An 18478-nucleotide genomic window follows, 5' to 3' on the forward strand; every position below is an offset into this window, starting at 1 on the left:
GGACTCTAGAGATAAAAGAAGTTTCCAAAAGGATTTTCACAGGTGAAAGATTTACAGGATCCTGGAGGTCTGGCTATCAGCAAACAAATGTTGCTTTTGGCCTCTAGCAAAGTATTAACATTCAGGCAGCTGTGAATTCTTTGAAGAATGTCCCACTCTGTCGGTTTCAAGTATTTGTTTATGGACTGCAAGTTTGTTAGGAAATGTAATGGTAGGGATGTCTGGGTGGCTCAGTGGTTGAGCATCTGCCTTTGGCTCAGGGCATGATCCTGGGGTCCTAGGATGGGGTCCCACATTGGGCTACCCACAGGGAGCCTGCTTCTCCCTTTGTCTCTGTCTCTGCCCCTCTTTCTTTCTCTCTCTCTATCTCTCTCTCTCTCTGTGTGTCTCTCATGAGTAAATAAACAAAATCTTTTTTTAAAAAAAGCAGATGTAATTTTAATCTATATTTCTTTGGCCTTAGTTCCCCCTATCACCTGGGTCTTCTCTCCCTCCCTGCATCTCTTAGTTCGTTGGCCTTTGGTGGTGAAGAATCCAAAGGATATGAGGCAGGAGGAGAGTGAGATGGGATTAAGCCAATGAAGTAATTTCCCAGGGAGCTTGGGTAAGAGAAGTGCAGCAGGCGGAATGAAGTGAGAAAGTCAGGTTCTTGTCTCACGGAGTCGAAGAATGAATCTGGTGGACAAAGAAGAGTAAGTAAAGCGACAGGAGTTTATTAAGCAAGGATACCGAGAAAGCTCTCAGGAGTGGGAGGGGCCCAGGCTGGGTTGCCCACATGGGCCTCCACTGACAGTTTTTCATTTAGAACTGATCAGGGAGCTTGTGGCCTTCTCATTCTTGGGATGTCTTGGTTTGAGTAAGGACTAGTGATAACATCTTTAACGGTTTACTTCTTTTTAGAGTCTGGTTATTCTTTGTTGGGCACAGAGGACTGTCCTAAAAAAGACCCTCTCTACCCATACCTGGGACAGGGTGGTCTCGTTTGTTTCTTTATTTCTGGTTTCCTTACATTTCAGCATCCTTAGGATCTTTGTGAGCCTGAATCTGTAGCCCCCTACCTATTTCTCCCTACCTAGACTCTCCTGTCCCTCAGTCAAGAACAGGAGAGATGTGGCTCTGAGAAAAGGTGCACTAAGAAACATTGTCACAGTTTCAATGTGCCCTCCCCATGATTTGTGAGACCCAATTACTTCCAAACTCCTTTTTCCTCCTTTTTGTTTTGGATGGCAATGCTGCTCTGTGACTGACCTACACGATCAATGACTCGGTAACAGTTCAACTCTGTGGAGAGAACCCAAGGGTCCGCTGGGGAAGTATGAAGGAGAACTGTGGACTTGCTTGTTTTGCCCTCAGAAATCAGCATTAAGACTACAGGTAGTCCTCTGGGACATAGATCGAAACCCGGTGGGGACGGAGCCTGTCTCTGTACCTGCCATATAGAAGGCCAAATACACTTCTTTTGGAAACGGATGGGTGTTGAATAAATAGGAGAATCTGTGTATGCTGGGTCTGTTTCAGGTCACTGATTCATACTTAGGGAACTTGTTCTCTGAACAAGTCCTGGGAAAATGTATCCTAAGTTATTTGAAAAGGAGTAGTAAGATAGATAAGGAGTTCAGAATTGAGAAAAATATTAAAATCATGTGAGGAAAGTAGAGGTGTTGATCCCGGAATTGGGTTTCTTGCAATTTACTCACTTATAGCTTGTATATTCTGAACAGAAAAAAGAAAGGGAAGGAACCGCATGTGCTCGAGGTCATCAATTTCATCTATAAAAAGGAAATAATACCGCCTGTCCCGCAACACTGTCGTGAGGACTAGAAGTGATGGTTGTTGATGTAAAGACTTGCTAGTTCCAGTCACCATAAAATGTAAAAACAACACACTTTATTAATATAGCAAATACCAATATAGCTGCAATATACACTTTCTTATTTTTTATTATTTATTTATTTATTTATTTATTTATTTATTTATTTATTTATTTATTATTTGAGAGAGCGAGACAGAGGGAGAGAGAGGCAGAGACAGAGACAGAGGGCGAAGCAGGCTCCATGCAGGGAGCCTGACGTGGGACTCCATCCTGCATCTCCAGCATCCCACACTGGGCTGAAGGCAGCGTTAAATCGCTGAGCCACCGGGGCTGCCCTGCAATATGCTTGTTAAAAATATATTGTATTTATTTATTCATGAGAAGGAGAGAGAGAGAGAGCGAGAGAGAGAGAGAGAGAGGCAGAGAGACAGAGACACAGGCAGAGGGAGAGGCAGGCTCCATGCAGGGAGCCTGAAGTGGGACTCCATCCTGGGTCTCCAGGATCACGCCCTGGGAAGAAGGCAGTGCTAAACGGCTGAGCCACCCAGGCTGCCCATTTTCAATTCTTCTTAAAACACACAATTTGACTTCTTTCTAGCAAAGTTTTATGCGAGTTGGTGTACTTATCAATTAAAAGCTGTAGGGTATGGATCCCAGACTGCCCCTAAGGTGCATGTTCAGAGCCCTCCAGGTGCAGCCTGGAAACCACCGAGCTTGTCTGAGGCCACATCCACAGCTATGGGAACCAAGTGCCAGAGGCAGTCACGATTTACTGGATCAGAAACCCAGTTCTCTCCTGAAACATCTGAGTCAGGGAATTGGTTTATCTCAGGGCAGGGTGAAAAAAGCTTACACTATCAGGATTTCTCTCATCCCGAGAAAAAATGCTTAGCGTTTTTTTGTCTGTTTCTTTTTTCTCATGTTGTTTGGCTATTTCTCTTGTCCTATTGCCCTACTTCCTTTGGTAATTAGTTTTGGAAAGAAACCGCTCACATAATGAAAATGATCTAGAAACTCAGGTTAACAAAATATTCTAGCCAGTGTGGATATGTGTGATTCACAGTTGCTTGAAGCCTACAGAATTTGTTTGCACAAATTAATACCAACTTTTAATAAACAGACTTTACTGTACACTGCTAAAAATATGTCCCTGTCAGAGGGGCAAGACAGCCGAAGAGTATGGTCCCCAAGTCACCTGTCCCCACCAAATGACCTAGCTAACTTTCAAATCATCCTGAAAACCTATGAATTCAGCCTGAGATTTAAAGAGAGAACAGCTGTAATGCTACAGTGAGAAGAGTTCGCATTTCTATCAAGGCGGTTCCCACCTGGGCCTCACTTGGACCTGGTGACTGTGGTTCCCACCTGGGCCTCAGCCAGACCTGGTGACTCTAGTCCCCAACTGGGCCTCACCTGAGCCTAGTGACTCTGGTCCCCATCCGGGCCTCATGTGGACCTGGCAACTGTAGTCCCCACCTTGGCTTCACCTGGACCTGGTGACTGTGGTCTCCACCTTCACCTCACCTGAACCTGGTGACTCTGGTCCCCACCCAGGCCTCACCTGGACATGGTAGCTATGGACTTCATCTGGACCTGGTGACTGTGGTCCCCACCTGGGCCTCACTGTACCTGGTGACTGGGCTCCTCAGCTACCAATGACTAGGATCCAGAATGGACCATCCCCAGGGTCTCACTTGTTCCTGGTGACTATGGTCCTTGTCTGGGCTGACCTGACTCATCCTTGGCTCTGATCGTATGGTCTCCCCTATCGTGAGTGTGTATTGTCTATGGTCCCTTCTGGGCCTCACCTGATGGTACTGGGCCACGATATTGGCCCTTTGCAAGGCCAGTAGGTTCTCTGAGTCTTCCTGCACGGTGCTGCAATCCAAACACATCCAAGAATGACGGCGCATGAATACCTTCCGAGGACACATGCATCCGGGTGCTCCCCGTGAGCAGGTCCCCGTCCGTCTGACCGGAGCCAGAGACAACCCCATAGCCCTGAGGGGCACAGGCTGGGCTGGAACATCACACACGGGCCCTCACTGCCTGTCTTTTGCTCGCCCACCTACAGTCCACCTTCCCAGCCACTGTCCCAGGACATGCCATCACCCTGGGATCACAGAGCGCTCCCACCCCGGTATCAGGAGCACACGGGCGGAGGACCCAGGAGGCTCTGGCGAATGCCGATCTGATGCTCTGATGCTCGGGGTGATGTCTCCCAGCCCGGGGGAGATCGAAGGTTTCTCTGAGATTCCACAAACACAATGACCGAGGGGAGAAAGCAATGGACTGGACTTCATCAAAATTAAAACCTGATGCCAGCAAGAGTGCGACCACACTCCCCACCCTGAGGGCAAGGATGCATGAATATCCTGAGGGGGGGCCTGGGGGGAGCACCAGGGACTCCGCCCACATTCCAGTGCGTGAAGAGCAAGCCTGCTCACAGGCCAGGGGGACCCAGCAGGCCCTGACTGTCCTCCCCTCACCACATGGTGGGGCGGGGGGGGGGGGGGGGGGGAGGGGGTGTCATCCCTGTCGGGGTCCATGCATCTAGGACGAGCTGGAAAGGTCATGTATTGGGTCTCCCTGCATAGCACAGGCCTTACAGGGGAGCGGGGGTTCTGGGGAGCTGCCGGTCTCTGACTGCAGCCTCCTTCCCTGGACAGGGCCTTAGGGGGCCGCCCTCACCCCATGGGGCTGTGGAAGGGCTGCAGGAGCTGCTCACGGTCATCTCATTGGGGTCGGGGTGTTTTGGACCCCAGCCCGGGAGGCCAGCGCCCCCACCCAGACCCACAGGCCCCAGAGTGGCCCCCGGGAAGCAGGCATCAGCGGCCACTCACCTGTGACCTGTCGCTGTGTGAGCGCCTCCTCTTTATGCACCGGGTACTGGGGAGAGTGGGAGTACTGGGGAGAGTGGGGGTACTGAGGAGAGTGGGAGTACTGAGCTACTGGGAAGAGCGGGAGAGTCCGGTCGCTGTGAGCCAGATCCAGAGCACGAGTGCTTCCGAAGCTCTGCAGATGCACAGTGAGCGCCATGCAGCGGTGGAACCCGGGGGTGGCACAGTTCCGCCCACAGTGGGGTCCCGCATCATGACTGTGGGCAGGCGGGGTCTAATCAGCACTTAGCCCTTCACCCTGAAGGCGGAGGGTCCCGGGGGAGGGTCCTGTCCCCACGCCAGGCGGGAGGGGAATGCAGGCACCCTCCCACATCCTCAGTTCCCATCCTTGGGCCCTGCAGGCCTCCCACCATTCTAGGTAGACTGGGGGTCACAGATGTCCCCCCGACCCCCAGAGTTCACAGCATGGGGTTGCACTTAACATTCGAGGGGCTCTTGCGTGGTTCAGTCGGTTCCACGTCGACTCTTTAGTTTGGCTCAGGTCAGGATCTTGAGGTTGTGGCGTGGAGCCTCGCGTGGGGCTCGGGCTCTGTTGGGTGAGGAGTCCGCTCCAGGTTCCCCCTCTCCCTCTGCCCCTCCCTACTGCACCCTTTCTCAAGTAAATCTTCTAAAAATTAACATGAAGACACGTGAGCATCTTTATCCCCTCTGCAGAGGTGCCTTCGTGTGTGTAACGACCGTGTAAATGCCTTTCACGGACCCACCGGGAGTCCTACCAGAAACCCCTTTTCCTTGATATTTATTGAAGTACAGTCAACACACAACGTGACAGTAGTTTCAGGGCTACAACTAGTGACTTGACAATTCTGTGCCTTATTCAGCTCCCCCCACGAGAAGCGGCGTCACCATCTGTCCCCGTACAAAGTTGTCACAACAGTACTGACTCCATTCCCTAGGCTGTACTTTCTAAATTTCTGTGACTTATTTTATTTACGATCCAGACGCTTATAGCTGTTACTATCGTTCATCTACATTGCCCATGTCCTACCCACGGCCTCTCTGTCCATCAGTCAGCAGGATCCATCACATTAACCAGAGAAAGGACATGGGGCAGCCCCGGGTGGTTCAGCGGTTTAACGCCTGCCTTCAGCCCAGGGCGTGATCCTGGAGTCCCGGGATCTAGTCCCATGTCGGGTTCCCTACACGGAGCTGCCTTCTCCCTCTGCCCGTGTCTCTGCCGCTCTCTCTCTGCCGCTCTCTCTGTATGTCTCTCAAGGATATATAAATAAAATCTTTAAAAAAAGAAAAACGAGAGAAAGGACAAAAAGCATACGATCCTCTCAAGAGTTGCAGAAAAAGCATTTGACAAAGTACAACATCAAAAGCCTAGTGGGTTTTGAGGAAATGTCTATCAACAGAATAAAGTTCCGCTACGAAGGCCCGCAGCTGACATCCTCTTCAAGGGTGAAAACCTGAAATCGTCTCCCCTAAGAGCAGGAACAAGCCAAGGAGGTCCCCTCTCAGTGCTGGAAGTCCTAATGTAGTCAACAGACAGGAAACAGCAAAGGTTCCACTCCTGGAAGGGGAACGTCACACTGTCCCTATTTGTTGAAGACGCGGTGCTAGAAACAGGAAACCCGAGAGCCCCCACCAAAACCTGTTAGAACTAATGATTGAATTCAGTAAATTCATGGGACACCAACTGAACCTACAGAGCTCAGTAGCCTTGCTGCGTCCTGACAATGAGCACTCAGGAAGGAAATGAAGGACGTGACTCCCTTCTCAGGAGCATCACAGAGACTAAATAATGAGACTGAACGAAAGGAGCACAAGACTTGTGCACTGAGCCATACCAGGCTCTGGGAGGCCGTCCTGGGCTCGTGGGGTGGAAGCCTCCTCTTGTGAAAATGTCCACAGTTCCTGAAGCCACCCTCGGTTTCAATGTCATTCCTATCAAAATCATGGTGGTAGATCCTAGAAGTAGGAAAAAAAAAAAAACCCTAACATCCGTCAGCCCCCACAAATGACCCCGGACAGCAAATCAGTATTGGAAAAGCAGGACAGAGTGGGGCGCAGCACTTTCCTATTTCAAACGATGTCACAGAGACACAGGATAAAGCAGTGTGGTTCTCGGCCCCCTGCTGGCTCTGTCAGTTAAGCATCGACTCCTGACCTCACCTCAGGTCCTGATCTCGGGGTCGTGAGTTCTAGCCCTGGGCTGGGCCAGGCACGAGGCGTGGCGCCTACTTAGACCCACAGGGGGTGGTTCCAGCATAAGCTGAAGGAGCAGAACAGGGAGTCCAGAAGGAAATGTGCTCTGATACAACTGATTTTGTTTAACTTAATTTAAACCCAATTAATTAATGTATAGTGTATTATACTTTCAGAGGTAGAATTCAGGGATTCACCAGTTGGAGAGAACAGCAGTGCTCGTGACATCATCTGCCGTCCTTCGTGCCCATCCCCCATTATCCCCTCCCCCGCTCCCCTCCAGCGACCCTCAGATTGTTTCCAATGATTCAGATCTGTATTTCCTGCATCTGTTTTCATCTTATTCATTTTTCCTTTCCTTCACAGATGTTCATCTGCTTTGCTTCTTTAATTCCACCTATGAATGACACCATAGGGTCATTGTCTTTCCCGACTGACTTATTTCACTTAACAGGATCCCTCTAGTTGTATCCGCGTCATTGCAAATGGCAAGATTTCCTTCTCTTTGATAGCAGTACCATTCCTCTCTCTATGACCATCATCTATCTCCCATCCTCTATCCATCATCTGTCTGAAGGCACCGAGGCTCCTCCCACAGTGTGGCTACTGTGGACCCGGCTGCTGTGGACATCGGGGCGCAGGTGTCCCGCCCGGCGTTTCATTGCATCTGTATCTTCAGAGTGAGCTCCAGGCCGTGCACCTGCCGGTCGCAGGGCAGCTCTATCGGTAAGTTCCTGAGGAGCCTCGGCACTGTTTCCAGGGCAGCTGCACCAGCCCGCAGTCCCGCCCACAGTGGAAGAGGGTTGAGTGAGTCTTGGCGGACACGGTAAAAGTCTGGTCCACATTTCATTTCGCGTCCTGTGGGCTCCAATTCCTTGTCCTTAAGTATTTCTGGGGAAGCCAGGTGTTGTGCTCCATTTCAGCACGACGTTTCCGAAGCTCATAGTGTTGGACCCTAGCTCACGGGGGCCAACGTGTCCCGGTAGACTCTCTGGGTAGACCCAGAGACTCAGACACCAGACAGGCAGATGCAACTAGCAAGAGGGTTTTTTTTTTTTTTATGACAGTCACAGAAAGAGAGAGAGAGAGAGGCAGAGACATAGGCAGAGGGAGAAGCAGGCTCCATGCACCGGGAGCCCGACGTGGGAATCGATCCTGGGTCTCCAGGATCGCGCCCTGGGCCAAAGGCAGGCGCTAAACCGCTGCGCCACCCAGGGATCCCTAGCAAGAGGGTTTTATTGAACGTTTGCGCAAACGGGCCCTCGGCCTCAAAGGTGGAAGAGCCCCGATTGGCAATTACAGTCATCTTTTAAAGGCAAACCGCGGGATTAGCATAGCATTCGGGTTAAGACACGATTGATTTCTTTGAAGGTCAACATGAACATGTTCAGGGACTTTCCAGTCAGGGCGTGGGGGGGGGGGGGGAATGGTTTTCTTATCTCGGAAAAACCACAGAATGTTTTTCGTTGCTTAAATTCCGGGAAGGCGCCTGGATTTGCTGCCTCTGGGTTAGGCGTGGTCCTAAATTTTCCCCGGGGGTGGGGGGGGTGGGGTTGGGTTTCTTCAATAGGTCTCAGCTGGAGCCTGGAAGGAGGCAGGTCCCGCCCTGGGCGTGGGGACGCAGCCTCCCTCACCGCCTCCTTCGGTGCCTGAGCCCAGGCCCGAGTCAGGGGGCGTGTGTACGCAGTAGGCCTCGTCCGCCAGCAGTAACAGGAGCCGGTCTGTGCTCTGACTGCCTGAGGAGGACGTGGGGCCACGTCCAGGCTGACAGGAGCCCCGGCCTCCTCAGGACCCGCAGGTAGGCTTCAGGACCATGTGGAGCCGTGTCCTCGCTGACAGGAGCCTGGTCTCCTCAGGACCCACGGTGAGACTTCAGGAAGATGTGGGGCCGCTTCCTCGCTGACAGGAGCCCCAGCCTCCTCAGGACCCGCGGTGAGTTTTCGGGATGACGTGGGGCCGGGTCTACACTGACATGAGCTCCGGCCTTCTCAGGACCGGCGGGTAGGCTTCAGTCCCATGTGGGGCCGCGTCCACGGTGACAGGAACCTGGCCTCCTCAGAACCCGCAGGGAGGCTTCCGGAGGATGTGAGGCATAGTCCACAGTGACAGGACCCCCCTCGTCCTCAGGACCTGCTGTCTATGACTCAGGAAGACATGGGGCCACGTCTGCCATGACAGGAGTCCGGCTTCCTCAGGACCCACTGGAGGACCCTGGAGGCGCTGTTCGGAGTCACATCCACCTCAGCAGCAGCTACTCAGAACGACAAGGTAAGTGAATGTGGACAATTGAGATAGGGTTAGGGTTTAGGGTGAGCAATATGTGGTTAGGGTGAAATTAGATGATATGGATTAGTGATCATGGTTATGCGTTCGAGTTCCTGGTTAGGGTGAGAGATGGGGGAAGGGTCAAGAGTTAGGAGTAAGGTACGGATTTGGGATTAGGAAACTGAGTTAGGGAATGGACAAGGGTTATGTTACAGATAGGTTATAGGGTTTAGAGTGAAGGGATGGGGGAAGGAATACGTCTAGAGATAGAGTGGGGGATGGGGTTGAAGTTTAGGGTTAGGGGTTAACACAGGGGTTTGGGCTAGGTTTAGGGTACAATTAGGGATTAGGGTACGGGTTAGAGTTAGGAAACGGGTTAGGGTACGGGTTAAGGTTAGGGTACGGGTTAGGGTTAGCGTTAGGGTTAGGGTTCGGGCTAGGGTTCGGGTTAGGGTTAGCGTTAGGGTACGGGTTAGGGTTAGGGTACGGGTTAGGGTTAGGGTACGGGTTAGGGTACGGGTTAGGGTACGGGTTAGGGTTAGGGTACGGGTTAGGGGTTAGGGTACGGGTTAGGGTTGGGGTTAGGGTACGGGTTAGGGTTAGGGTACGGGTTAGGGTTAGGGTATGGGTTAGGGTTAGGGTACAGGTTAGGGTTAGGGTTAGGTACGGGTTAGGGTACGGGTTAGGGTACGGGTTAGGGTTAGGGGTTAGGGTACGGGTTAGGGTTGGGGTTAAGGTACGGATTAGGGTTAGGGGTTAGGGTTAGGGTACAGGTTAGGGTTAGGGTACGGATAGGGTTAGGGTTAGGGTACGGGTTAGGGTTCGGGTTAGGGTTAGGGTACGGGTTAGGGTTAGGGTACGGGTTAGGATTAGGGTTAGGATTAGGGTTAGGGTACGGATTAGGGTTAGGGTACGGGTTAGGGTTAGGGTACAGGTTAGGGTTAGGGTACGGGTAGGGTTAGGGTACGGGTTAGGGTTAGGGTTAGGGTACGGGTTAGGGTTAGGGGTTAGGGTACAGGTTAGGGTTAGGGTACGGGTAGGGTTAGGGTTAGGGTATGGGTTAGGGTTAGGGTACGGGTTAGGGTTAGGGGTTAGGGTTAGGGTACGGGTTAGGATTAGGGTTAGGGTTCGGGTTAGGGTTAGGGTTCAGGTTAGGGTTCGGGTTAGGGTTCGGGTTAGGGTATGGGTTAGGGTACGGGTTAGGGTTAGGGTTAGGGTACGGGTTAGGGTTAGAGTACGGGAATGGGTTAGATTTAAGGTTAGGGTACGGGTACGGGTTAGGCTTAAGGTTAGGGTTAGGTTTAGGGTTAGGATTAGGATACGGGTTAGGGTTAGGGTACAGGTTAGGGTTAGGTTTAGGGTTAGGGTTAGGGTTAGGGTACGGGAATGGGTTAGATTTAAGGTTAGGGTACGGGTACGGGTTAGGCTTAAGGTTAGGGTTAGGTTTAGGGTTAGGGTATAGTTTAGGTTTAGGGTTAGGATTAGGATACGGGTTAGGGTTAGGGTTAGGGTTAGGGTACAGGTTAGGGTTAGGTTTAGGGTTCGGGTCGGGTTAGGGTTCGGGTTAGGGTTAGGGGTCGGGTTCGGGTTAGGGTACGGGTTAGGGTTAGGGTACGGGTTAGGGTTAGGGTACGGGTTAGGGTTAGGGTTAGGGTACGGGTTAGGGGTTAGGGTACGGGTTAGGGTTGGGGTTAGGGTACGGGTTAGGGTACGGGTTAGGGTTAGGGTATGGGTTAGGGTTAGGGTACAGGTTAGGGTTAGGTACGGGTTAGGGTACGGGTTAGGGTACGGGTTAGGGTTAGGGGTTAGGGTACGGGTTAGGGTTGGGGTTAAGGTACGGATTAGGGTTAGGGGTTAGGGTTAGGGTACAGGTTAGGGTTAGGGTACGGATAGGGTTAGGGTTAGGGTACGGGTTAGGGTTCGGGTTAGGGTTAGGGTACGGGTTAGGGTTAGGGTACGGGTTAGGATTAGGGTTAGGATTAGGGTTAGGGTACGGATTAGGGTTAGGGTACGGGTTAGGGTTAGGGTACAGGTTAGGGTTAGGGTACGGGTAGGGTTAGGGTACGGGTTAGGGTTAGGGTTAGGGTACGGGTTAGGGTTAGGGGTTAGGGTACAGGTTAGGGTTAGGGTACGGGTAGGGTTAGGGTTAGGGTACGGGTTAGGGTATGGGTTAGGGTTAGGGTACGGGTTAGGGTTAGGGGTTAGGGTTAGGGTACGGGTTAGGATTAGGGTTAGGGTTCGGGTTAGGGTTAGGGTTCAGGTTAGGGTTCGGGTTAGGGTTCGGGTTAGGGTATGGGTTAGGGTACGGGTTAGGGTTAGGGTACGGGTTAGGGTTAGAGTACGGGAATGGGTTAGATTTAAGGTTAGGGTACGGGTACGGGTTAGGCTTAAGGTTAGGGTTAGGTTTAGGGTTAGGATTAGGATACGGGTTAGGGTTAGGGTACAGGTTAGGGTTAGGTTTAGGGTTAGGGTTAGGGTTCGGGTTAGGGTTAGGGTTAGGGTACGGGAATGGGTTAGATTTAAGGTTAGGGTACGGGTACGGGTTAGGCTTAAGGTTAGGGTTAGGTTTAGGGTTAGGGTATAGTTTAGGTTTAGGGTTAGGATTAGGATACGGGTTAGGGTTAGGGTTAGGGTTAGGGTACAGGTTAGGGTTAGGTTTAGGGTTCGGGTCGGGTTAGGGTTCGGGTTAGGGTTAGGGGTCGGGTTTGGGTTAGGGTTAGGGGTCGGGTTCGGGTTAGGGTACGGGTTAGGGTTAGGGTACGGGTTAGGGTTAGGGTACGGGTTAGGGTTAGGGTACGGGTTAGGGTTACGGTACGGGTTAGGGTTAGGGTACAGGGTAGGGTTAGGGTACGGGTTAGGGTACGGGTTAGGGTATGGGTTAGGGTTACGGTACGGGTTAGGTTTAGGGTACGGGTTAGGGTTAGGGTATGGGTTAGGGTACGGGTTAGGGGTTAGGGTACGGGTTAGGGTTAGGGTTAGGGTTCGGGTTAGGGTTAGGGTTCGGGTTCGGGTTAGGGTTAGGGTCGGGTTAGGGTTCGGGTTAGGGTTAGCGTTAGGGTACGGGTTAGGGTACGGGTTAGGGTTAGTGTACGGGTTAGGGTACGGGTTAGGGGTTAGGGTACGGGTTAGGGTTAGGTTACGGGTTAGGGTTAGGGTACGGGTTAGGGTTAGGGTACGGGAATGGGTTAGATTTAAGGTTAGGGTACGGGTACGGGTTAGGCTTAAGGTTAGGGTTAGTTTTAGGGTTAGGGTATAATTTAGGTTTAGGGTTAGGATTAGGATACGGGTTAGGGTTAGGGTACAGGTTAGGGTTAGGTTTAGGGTTAGGGTTAGGGTTCGGGTTCGGGTTAGGGTTAGCGTACGGGAATGGGGTAGATTTAAGGTTAGTGTATGGGTACGGGTTAGGCTTAAGGTTAGGGTAGGGTTTAGGGTTAGGGTATAGTTTAGGTTTAGGGTTAGGATTAGGATACGGGTTAGGGTTAGGGTTAGGGTACAGGTTAGGGTTAGGGTTCGAGTTCGGGTTAGGGTTAGGGTTAGGGGTCGGGTTAGGGTTAGGGTACGGGTTAGGGTTAGGGTACGGGTTAGGGTTAGTGTACGGGTTAGGGTTAGGGTACGGGTTAGGGTTAGGGTACGGGTTAGGGTACGGGTTAGGGTTAGGGTACGGGTTAGGGTTAGCGTTAGGGTACGGGTTAGGGTTAGGGTACAGGTTAGGGTTAGGGTACAGGTAGGGTTAGGGTTAGGGTACGGGTTAGGGTACGGATTAGGGTACGGGTTAGGGTTAAGTTTAGGGTACTGGTTAGGGTTAGGGTACGGGTTAGGGTTAGTGTTATGGTTAGGGTGAGGGTACGGGTTAGGGTTAGGGTTAGGTTTAGGGTTAGGTTACGGGTTAGAGTTAGAGTTAGGGTACGGGTTACGGAACAGTTTAGGGTTAGGGTTAGGGTTACGTTTCGGGTTAGGGTTAGGGTTAGGGTACAGGTTACAGGGCGGGTTGGGGTTAGGGTCAGGGTACTGGTTAGGTGTAGGGTTAGGTTTAGGGTATGGGTTAGGGTTACGGTTAGGGTACGGGTTAGGTTTAGGGTTAAGGTTAGGGTACTGGTTAGCGTTAGTGTTACGGTTAGGGTTAGGGTCCAGGTTAGGTTTAGGTTTAGGGTTAGGGTTACGATACGGGATGGGGTTAGGGTTAGTGTTAGTGTACGGGTTAGGGTTAGGTTTAGGTACGGGTTAGGGTACGGGTTAGGGTTAGGTTTAGGTTTAGGGTACGGTTTAGGGTTTGAGTTAGGGTACGGGTTAGGGTTAGGTTTAAGGTAAGGGTACGGGTTAGGGTTAGGGCCTCATGGCCCCTGAGGATCACTACCGTCGGCTTGTCTCTGTCTTGAGTGAGGCCAGCACCTTTCAGGACCCCCAGCGCCTGTACCACCTGGGCCTCCCCAGCCACGATCTCCTATGGGTCCGGCAGGAGGTGGCAGCAGCAGCTGTGAGGAGTCCCAGTGCCCTGGAAGTCCACCTCCTCTCATCCACCACAGGTCAACGTCGAAAGCAGGGCCTGGCTCAGCACCGAGAGGGCACCGTGCCAGCTGGCACCCCATTCTTCTCAGAGAGGGAGCTGTTGCAGCCGCCTCCCTGCTGTCGCCCCAGAATGCCCCCCAAATCGCCCTGGGCCCTGACCTCAGGCCTCCCTTTTTGGGGGTGCCTTTGGCCCTGTGCCAGACCCCAGGTTACGGGTTCCTGCCCCCTGACCAGGCGGAGATGCTTGCCCGGCAGCAGGAGCTCCTGCGGAAGCAGAACCTGGCCTGGCTGGAGATGTCGGCAGAGCTGCTGTGTCAGAAGGAGCTTGAGAGCGTTCACCGCCCGCAGCTGCTGGCGCCCGAAGCCACCCTGCTCCCGTCCGATGGCGCCGAGGAGTTTCAGTGGCGCGGGGCCATGCTGGTGCTGAGACACAGCTCTGCGCTGCTGCTGGCCCTGCCCCCCCAGGACCCCCAGGTCCCGGCCCCCCGACCCCCCCGGGAGCCTGTCCGCCGAGCCCCTCAGAAGGGGGGCCCCAGCCCTGCCTCAGCCCACTCCAGTGAGTCCAAGGAGACCACGGGGGCTGGGCTCTGGGCACAAGATGGCTCTGAGGATGAGCCCCCCAAAGATTCAGAAGGAGAGGACTCTGAGATGGTGGCTGCTGGGGGCCCGGGCCCCAACCTGGGCCAAGCCCCAACTGGAAGGGCCAGCCCTGAAGGGAAGGGGCTTCTCTCAGGGTCCATGCTGCCCCCTCCACTGCCCCTGGGCTTACCCTACGCCGTCAGCCCCTACTTCCACACAGGCACCATGGGGGGACTCTTCATGGATGGGGAGGAGGCCATAGCCCCTGAAGACCTCAGCAAGTGGACAGTGGACGATGTCTGCAGCTTTGTGGGGGGCCTGTCTGGCTGCGGAGAATATGCACCGGTCTTCAGAGAACAAGGGATTGATGGGGAGACCTTGCCCCTGCTGACAGAGGAGCACCTCCTGACCACCATGGGGCTGAAGCTAGGGCCTGCTCTCAAGATCTGGGCCCATGTGGCCAAGCGCCTAGGCCGAGTCTTCTACATGGCCAGCTTCCCTGTGGCTTTGCCGCTGCAGCCACCAACACTGCAGGCCCCAGAGCGGGAGCTCACCTCTGGGGAGCAGCCCCTGTCCCCAACAATGGCCCCCTCCCCCTATGCACTTTTTTTTTAGAGTTGAAATATATATATTTAGATATTTTTTCTTAAATAACATATTTACATCTGATAGAAAATATAACTCTAGAGATACTCTTTCCAACCAAAACTGAGGGGAGGGAGGAGGAATGGAACGGGCTGGGCGTGTGAAGTTTGGGGACAGGACCATCCAGAAGGCCGCCTCCTACCCAGAAATAAAAAGCATGATGCCAAGTTTGCGCTCCCACTCTCTCTCCTGCTCTCTTGTCCTGGGATCACCCACCCAGCAATTCATCTTTTCTCTTTAAAAAAGCCTTGGTCCGTGTTACTTTCCTTAATGGTGACGGTCAAAAAGTTTGAGGTCACGTCAGTGACCACCACTTTCTCCAGGTTGGTCAGAGAGGGACTCCAGGACTCTTCCTCTGGGTCCCCCAGGATCCTGGCCACTGGGATCCTGGCGATGAGGGAGGGCCTTCCCCCCTGGGCCCCCATGTCCCGATACAAACCCCCCACAGAGCCAGGGGTGCCTGAGCCATGCCGGACACGGGGGCCACCCGGGTCTAGGGCCCCCTGGCCTCTGGCCTCCAGGAAAGTGGTCCTGTGCTTTATGACCCTGGCCGGAAAGGTGTCCACAGCCAGCTTGCCTGTGGCTTCCGTGGGGCTGGGGCTGGCCACACCGCACTGGACCAGGTCTGAGTCCTGCCTCCGGGCTAGCTGGAGCTTTTTTTTTTTTTTTTTTAATTTTTTTAATGTCCGAAGCCTGTAGAATTCTCCTACTGAAAAATCAGATGAATCCCCAAGGGGTGCTGGGAGGTGGGTTACAAAGTCCTCGGACCCTTTCCACACGTGAAGAAGTGCATAGAGAGACAATGTGCTGCACCTGGCTGGGCAAAATGCCTTGAAACCCAGGATACTATGGCGATTGAAACAAGGATCTGCACAGAGGGAGGTTTTCAAAAGGGTGGAAGGGGAATTGGCAATTCTCTGGAATTGGCTGCAGGCTAGAGGTGTCCAAGGGCGAGTGCAGCAACAGGATGTCTTGGAAGGTGAAGAGATGGTTACCTGATTGGGGCAGGTCTCAGCAAGCAGAAAGCAGCCCAAGTCAGCTTGGGCGAACTCGGCAGAGGGATCAGAACGGCTAGGCTCACTCATCCCTCTGAGCTCACACCCTAATGGTGTTAATGAAAAAATTCATTCTGACGCTTCTAAAAATGGAAGGAAGACCTTAGCCAGGACTGTGGCGACAGGTGTCCTGACTGTGGCCATGGGAGAGAAACTGGGTTCCACTCTGAAGATAGCCGAGACAGCTGGGATTTACAACCAAGGAGCAGAGCAAGAGGGTCTGTGTATGAAAAAGTACTAAGAGTAGACATCAAGACTTATCTTGCTAACCTAATGTAAGATTCTTGCCAGAGGAGGACTGGGAGTGATCAGATACAGAGGGGAAGGGCTGAGGAATTTGATCCGATATGGGAGGTAGAGTGGGGTTCCTTCTAACCTGACTCAGCAGGACTCGGTGCATCATGAGGCAGGCTGAAGGCAGGGCCCAAGGACGAAGCCTTGTTGAGAAAAGGGTTCAGAGGAGTCTAAAGTTTAGTCAGTGAGAGAGTCTTTGTCCAATGGAAGGTTGAAAGGCAAAAGGTGCGGAAGCACCTGGACCTTTTCCCTAATGGTTTTAAAACAAAGATCAGAAAGGGAAGGAAGGAAGGAGAGGTGGGTGTTCTCTGTGGAAGGAAGGAAGGAGAGGTGGGTGCGCATCTTTTTTTTTTTTTTTTTTTTTTGTGGCTCCGTTCAAGTTTTATTGGACGCCTTTCAGCCAGCAGGTGGCTCTGGAGGGCTGCAGCGTCGACCTGCTGCCCACCCTCCCGAGCTCTGTCCAGGTGCCCGAGGGCAGGGGAGGGGAGGGGAGAAGAAGGTGGGGGAGGGGAGAAGGGGGGAGTACGGTACAGGTTAGGGATAGGGTTAGGGTTAAGCTTAGGTTATGGATTAGGGTTAGGGTTAGGGAATGAGTTAGGGTTAGGGTTAGGTTTAGAGTTAGGGTTAGGGAACGGGTTAGGGTTAGGGTTAGGGTTAGGTTACGGCTTAGGGTAAGGGTTAGGGTACGGGTTACGGTACAGGTTAGGGATAGGGTTAGGGTTAGGCTTAGATTACGGGTTAGGGTTAGGGTACGTGTTACTGTATGGGTTAGGTTTAGGTTTAGGGTAGAGGTTAGCAATAGGGTTAGGGTTAGGTTTAGGGTACGGGTTAGGGTTAGAGTTAGGGTACAGGTTAGGAATAGGGTTAAGGTAAGGGTACGGGTTAGGGTAAGGGTAGGGTTAGGGTTAGAGTAAGGGTTAGGGTGAGGGTACAGGTTAGGGTTAGGGTATGGGTTAGGGTTAGGGTGAGTGTATGGGTTAGGGTTAGGATTAGGGTTAGGGTTAGGTTACGGGTTAGGGTTAGGGCTGGGTACGTGTTAGGGTACGGGTTAGGGTTAGGGTACGGGGTAGGGTACGGGTTAGGGTACGGGTTAGGGTTAGGGTACGAGTTAGGGTTAGGGTAAGGTTTAGAGTTAGGGTTAGGGTACGGGTTAGGGTTAGGGTTAGGGTTAGGGTACGGGTTACGGTAAAGGTGAGGGATAGGGTTAAGGTTAGGCTTAGGTTACGGGTTAGGGTTAGGGTTAGGGTACATGTTACTGTACGGGTTAGGGTTAGGGTACTGGTTACGGTTAGGGTTAGGGTTAGGTATAGGGTTAGGGTACTGTTTAGGGTTAGGGTATGGGTAGAGTTAAGGTTAGGGTTAGGGTTAGGGTTAGCGTTAGGGTACAGATAAGGGTTACGGTTAAGGTACGGGTTAGGGTATGGGTTAAGGTTAGTCTTAGGGTTAGGGTTAGGGTACGGGTTAGCAATAGAGTTAGGGCTAGGGTTAGGTTTAGTGTACGGGTTAGGGTTAGGGTTAGGGTACGGCTTAGGGTTAGGGAAGTGTAAGGGTACGGGTTAGGGTTAGGGTACGGGTTAGGGTTAAGGTTAGGGTTAGAGTTAGGGTTACAGTAAGGGTTAGGGTTAGGGTACGGGTTAGGGTGAGGCTGTGGGTTAGGGTTAGGGTGAGTAAACAGGTTAGGGGTAGGATTAGGGTTAGGGTAAGGTGACGGGTTAGGGTTAGGGCTGTGTACGGGTTAGGGTACGGGTTAGGGTTAGGTTATGGGTTAGGGTTGGGGTTAGGGTTAGGGTACGGGATAGGTTTAGGTTTAAGGTTAGGGTACTGGTTAGGTTTAGGGTTAGGGTACATGTTAGGGGTAGTGTAAGGATTAGGGTTAGGGTACGGGTTAGGGCTAGGGTTAGGGTACGGCTTAGGGAAAGGATGAGGGTACGGGTTAGTTTTAGGGTTAGGGTTAGGGTTAGGGTACTGGTTAGGGTACGGGTTAGGGTTAGTGTTAGGGATAGGTTACGGGATAGGGTTAGGGTTAGGGTACGGGTTACGGTACAGGATAGGGTTGGGTTGGTACTGGTTAGGGTTAGGATTAGGGTACGGATTAGGGTTAGGATTAGGGTTAGGTTTAGGATTAGGGTACTGGTGAGGGTTAGGGATATGGTTAGGGTTAGGGTACAGGTTAGGGTTAGTTTTAGGGTTAGGGTTAGGGTTAGGATATGCATCAGGTTTAGGGATAGGGTTAGGGTACAGGTTAGGGTTATGGTTAGGGTTAGGGTACT

The 18478-nt window shown here is 52.5% G+C and overlaps 1 pseudogene; it reads left to right on the forward strand.

Moving 5' to 3' along the window:
• Nucleotides 1-13462: 13462 nt before the first annotated feature.
• On the forward strand, nt 13463-15108 carry LOC112912674 (sterile alpha motif domain-containing protein 11 pseudogene; annotated as a pseudogene).
• Nucleotides 15109-18478: the final 3370 nt, after the last annotated feature.

This window comes from Vulpes vulpes, chromosome 12 (genome assembly GCF_048418805.1).
Source record: "Vulpes vulpes isolate BD-2025 chromosome 12, VulVul3, whole genome shotgun sequence".
In the NCBI taxonomy this organism is placed as follows: Eukaryota; Metazoa; Chordata; class Mammalia; order Carnivora; family Canidae; genus Vulpes; species Vulpes vulpes.